A 6,228-nucleotide genomic window follows, 5' to 3' on the forward strand; every position below is an offset into this window, starting at 1 on the left:
AGGCAGGTGTCCAAATGGATGTGGTTGTCTCTGCAGTTTCACTCAAAGCGTGAGTCACATATTTGCCACATGCTTCCATCTCTCTGATGAAAGTTCTATTCTTCCCCAACTGGTGGTTCCAGCCCCCCTAAGCCGATAAGCCTCTTGAGTTCTTAGAAGCAGACAGAGGTAGGCATAGCCCTCTCTGTGGTCTAGGCGAGTAACTGGTCCACTGCTTCCAATGGGCAAGGTGGTCTAACTACTTACTACCTCCCCTGGGGCCAACTCTGAGCTTTTCTTACCTTATACAGGGCACTAAGGGAAATTTTTGCAAATTCTCCCATAGAAAATTAAACAACATAGAAGAGTCCTTCAAGGGAAAGCAAGAAGGTTTTGGCAAGAGAATCTTCGGGGATAAAGTTCTTCCTCCTACAGTATAATTTGAGTGAGTGAATGAAGTCACTCAGTCGTGTCCAACTCTTTGCGACCCCGTGGACTGTAGCCCACCAGGCTCCTCCGTCCATGGGATTTTCCAGGCAAGAATACTGGAGTGGGTTGCCATTCCTTCTCCAACAGTATAATTTATCTTTGGGGAAAAAGGCACACAGAATTTGGTGGATATTATTTAATGGTCACAGCTTATTAGCCCTATGTGTTCCTACAAAAAGGAAAAAAATAACTACTTAGTTATGTCAGAAGATCTTCCACACTGATATTATAGCAAACAGTAAATATTACTACTGGCCTTTAGTATATATCAGAGGGTAAATGACCTGTTAGCTACAGTGCTTTATAGGAATGGCCAAAGCAATCATCTTAGGATCAATATAATTGAAAAAAATGTGTCCTAGAATGCTTCTGTAGCTCAATGATTTAAACAAACAGAATAACATTTTCTTATTGGCTTAGATGACAAGTTTTGAATTAACTTAATATGGTTCCTGACTTAAGCTTCAATAGACAGACTCCCTTTAGAGAACAATTTTAAGTTGCTTGGAACTATCATCCCACTGGCTTAGTATCAAATTATTAAATGATATTGACACAAATCCCTGAATGCAATTAATAAAAAGCCATAGGAAGGATTTTATACAAGTAAGAAGCTTGGAGCTACATGGATAATTACCCCTAACTTATCTCAGTTTTGAATTCAGATTGAGATATGCCAGAATTTTTTGAAGAATACACCACAGACCAAAAGAGCCAGTTTAAAGATAGAAACCCACAAGTTCTACTCTTCATTCTATCCCCAAAGACATGTCCACCAAAAGATGAACCTGGAGGAATCAGTCTCCCTGACTTAAGACTATACTACAAGTATAGTCTTATAGTCTTGTATCTTATAGTATATACTACAAGTATATACTATACTACAAAGCTACAGTCATCAAAACAGTATGATACTGGCAAAAAAATAGAAATTAGATCAATGGAACAGGATTAAAAACCCAAAAATAAGACCATGCACCTATGGTCAATTAATCTATGACAAAGGAGGAAACATTACACAATGTTGGAAAGACGGTCTCTTCAACAAGTGATGCTGGGAAAAACTGGACAGTCTAATATCGTCACTAGATCATTCTTTAACTCCACACATAAAAATATGCTCAAAATGGATTAAAGACCTAAATGTGAGACCAGACACTGTAAAACTCCTAGAGGAAAACATAAGCAAAACACTCCCTGGCATAAGTCACAGCAATATCTTTCTTGATCCATCTCCCAGAATAAAGGGCATAAAAACAAAAACAAACAAATGGGACCAACTTAAACTCAAAAGCTTTTGCACAGCAAAGGAAACAATAAACAAAATGAAAAGACAATCCACAGATTAGGAGAAAATATTTGTAAATAATGTGACCAATAAGAGATTAGTCTCCAAAATTTACAAACAGCTTATGATGTTTAACAGCATCAAAACAAACAACCCACTCAAAAAATGGGCAGGAGACCTAAATAGACATTTCTTCAAAGAGACAAACAGATGGCTAATAAGCACATGAAATTATGTTCAACATTGCTAATTACTAGAGAAATGCAAACCAAAACTATAATGTGATATCACCTCACACCAGCCAGAATGGCTATCACCGAAAAATTCACAAACAATAAATGCTGGCAAGGTGTGGAGAGGCTGTAATTGTGACCTGTAAATTTACACTGTAAACTGGTACAGCCACTATGTAGAACAGTACAGAGTTTCCTTAAAAACTAAAAATAGAGCTACTGTATGACCCTGCAATCCCACTCTTGGGCATATATCCAGAGAAAAACATAATCTGAAAGGATACATGGATCCCAATGTTCATTGCAGCACAGTTTACAATACCCAAGACATGGAAGCAACCTAAATGTCCATCAGCAGAGGAATAAAGAAGATGTGGTACATATATACAATGGAATATTACTCAATCATTAAAAAGAATGAAATAATGCCACTTGCAACAATATGGATGGATCTCGAGAGTGCTGAACTGAGTGAAGTAAGTCAGAGAAGAAGAAATATCATATGACATCGCTTATATGTGGAATCTAAAAAGAAATGATATAGTTGAACTTACTTATAAAACAGAGACTCACAGGCTTAGAGAACAAACTTATGGTTGCCAGGGGAAAGGATAGTTAGGGATTTGGGGATGGACATGTACATACTGATACATTTAAAATGGATAACCAACAAGGACCTACTATGTAGCACATGGAACTCTGCTCAATGTTATGTGGCAGCCTGGAGGAGAGAGGGGTTTGAGGGGACAATGGATCTACGTGTATGTATGGCTGAGTCCCTTCACTGTTCACCGGAAAATTTCACAATGTTGTTAATAGGCTATACTCCAGTAAAAAATAAAAGTTCAATAAAATAAAATATTGAAAAAAAGAATGTATCACAGACCAAAGGAGCCTGGTTTAAAGACAGAAACCCAACAATTCCACTCCTTGTTCTGTACCCAAAGACATGTCCACCAAAAGACATGTGCATGAATATTCATAGCAGCTTTATTCATAATAGTCTAAAGTTGAAAACAACTGAATATCAGACAATGGTAGAATGGATCAATTGTAACATATATATACACACATATATATATTATATGTGTATATACATATATACACACACATATATGTATTCAATGAAATACTACTCAACAATTAAACATATAATTTAAAAAAATATATTTTATTTATTCTTTATTTGATTGTACCAGGTCTTAGTTGTGGCATGTGGGATCTAATTCACAGACCAGGGATCAAACCCGGGCCCCCTGCAATGGACCACAATCTTAGCCACTAGACCACCAAGGAAGTCATTACAGATAAAAAAAAAATATATATATATATATATATATATACTGCTACACACAGTAACATGATTGAATACCAAAACATGTTGAGAAAAAGAAGCCAGACAAAAACATACCAACTGTATGATTTCCCTGACATAAAATTTTGAAGCAGACAAAACTAATCTTTGATGATAATATAAATTAGAAGAGTGATTAACCTGGCCAAGTTGGGGAAGGGGAAGAAGGGGGGTTATAGATTCAGAAGGGTACAAAGGAGCCTACTGGATGCTGGGATATTCTGGATCTTCATCTGGGTGGTGGTTCCATGAGTGTATACTTATGAAAATCTCACCATCTGCACATGTAGTATTTGTGCAGTTTACTCTGTGTAAGTTATATCTCAGTTTAAAAAAGAAAAAAGAAACAAAATTAAAAAGAGCCAAAGAGGATCTGTATTATCTTGGTGGCTTTTGTAAGACTCTGAGATCACAAGCTCAAGACCATGACCTTGTGGAAGAGAACATGCGAATCACATGCAGACAGATTTATCCCAGTATACTACTTTATATTCATTCATCATGAACCAGCACTGAGACCTCTGCATTAGGGGCAGCGCGCTAGCTGCTGGTAATGCAGCAGGGAACGAGACTATTGTGCTCCCACTCTGTGAGAGGAGACAACACTCAGAAAGAAACTATACACAGAATTCTATAATTTTGAAACGTGACAGACTATAAGAAGAAAACCATAGAAGAGCTCTTCTATGAGAAAGATAAGAAGTGGGCCTGATTTTGTTCCATTGGAAAAGCTTCCTAGAGGAAATTACATACGAACAAAGATGTGAAAGTTGAGTAGAAGTCAGAAGAATGGGGGTGAGGGGAGGGAAGGGGAGAGGGACAGGGAGGACAGAGAAGAGGAGTGGAGGGGAGGAGGGATGAAGGAAAGATGGACAAAGGCCTTGAATTCAGGGATCCAAGATTCTGGGAGACTTCTAGCGAGGCTAAAGTGTAATAAGCTGGGGGGAGAAGATGGAAATTAAGTTGATGGGGGAGGGGTAGACTGGGGCCAGGATGTGGAGTGCTTTCCAGGCTAAGATTAGGATTTAGATCAGATGACAAGTATAATTTAAAGAATCAATGAGTTTTAAGGATTTAAAATAAATTTTGATTTGCACTTTGATAACTGGTTTCTAAGAAGAGTATAAACTAAAAAGAAATAAGAATAGAGTCAAAAGAACCAGGTAAAACTATTGAAATAACCTAGGAAATAGAGGACAACTTGAATTGGAACAGTGGCAATGGAAGTGGAGAGAGGTATCAATAGATGGAAATGAACCCGTTTTTCCAAACTTACTTATCTTCTGGTCTTCTGGTGACCTTTCTCTCTTCTAAAACACACACACACACACACACACACACACACACTCCTAGTAGACTCTTAACACTCACCCACTAGATCCTGACTGTGAAGGTACTGCAATAATGGTGATGAAGACACAGTACGCAGAACTTAAGAATTCCAACGTATAACTTACCTCGAGAAAAGGAAATCAGGAGTAAATGCTAACGTTTACTCAGCATCACCTATGTGCCAGGCATCGTGCTAGGTACTTTCGTATATGTTGGCTTGTATACTGCAATGGAATATTTGTATTCCCCCAAAATTCGTAATCTCCAATGTGATGGTATTAGGTGATGGGGCCTCTGGGAGGTGACTGGGTCATGAAAGTGGAGTTATGAATGGGATTAGTTCCCTTATACAAGAGACTCTCCACCATGTTGAGAGCACAGCAAGAAGATGGTTGTCTATGAACTAGGAAGCAGATTCTCAACCAGCCTACAGGACTGTGCATATAAATTTATGTTGTTTATAAGCCACTCACTCAGTCTAAGATACTTTTGTTATAGCAGCCTGAACAGACTAAGGTATAGCCTGAACTGGGTATTATTATTACTCCTATTTTAATAGGCAAGAAAACTGCACTGTGAAGAAGTCAAATAACTATCTTATTGCAGTCTCACAGCTGTTTTAAATGGCAGAGATGATAGGATTTGATAGGATATGATTCCAGAAACCATGTTATTTCCACTATACTCAGCAGATGACCCTTTTATCAAAAATGTATGTCATTTTAATGACATCAGGAAAACTAATCCAAAGAAATGACTCCCTAATGGTGAAATTTTGGACTTTAAAACACCTGGATGAAGACATCAGTCTTCAGAGCCTCTGGGAACACAGCACTCACTATAGGCAACCCCTTCTGGTCTGACTGTGACGAGTCCCAAGCCCAGCTCTCTGCACAAGATCATATGCACCAGTGACATCTGAGAGCAACCACAAAGGGGTGGATGTGCCCCACAGCCTCCAAAAGCAGTGACAGCAAAGCTGAGTTCAGCTCAACTTTGCATGGGCAGATACAGCCTTGAATAACTCCAAGGTATCTTACATTGAGTTTCACTACAAGTCAGATCTGATTTAGCTCCTGCCTCCAGAAACAACACCAGACTGTGGCAAGGGAAAGAGAAAGGGTGTGAGAGGCTCACCAATCCTGCTTTGATGGTGACTTTGCCCAATCACCAGGAACAAATTTCTTTGGGGCAGCCATGTGATCAGAGAGCCTGGGGGAAACGGCTGTAGGACCTTGGATGTGATCAGAGGAGCAGAGCTGCTGTGAGTGATGCAGAAATAAAGATTTGTTATAAAGATTACACTTTGCACAGCTGTGGGAGCTGGTGGACTCAGCGGCAGGCAGGCTGTTGTCTCTGCATCCGGTGGGGAGCTGAAGTCGCTGTGAGTCAGCAGCTTTGATAATCAGGAAGGAATGCAGCACCTAAAGTGGGGCAAGCAACATAAACTGGAAGCGTGGGAAACACTAGAACCAATGAGCAAAGGGCCAGAAACCATGGTTGTCTCTTATTACCTCCAAATTAGACAACACAGGGGACCTGCAAAAGCTGGC

The sequence above is a fragment of the Bos taurus genome, chromosome 28 (genome assembly GCF_002263795.3).
Source record: "Bos taurus isolate L1 Dominette 01449 registration number 42190680 breed Hereford chromosome 28, ARS-UCD2.0, whole genome shotgun sequence".
In the NCBI taxonomy this organism is placed as follows: domain Eukaryota; kingdom Metazoa; phylum Chordata; class Mammalia; order Artiodactyla; family Bovidae; genus Bos; species Bos taurus.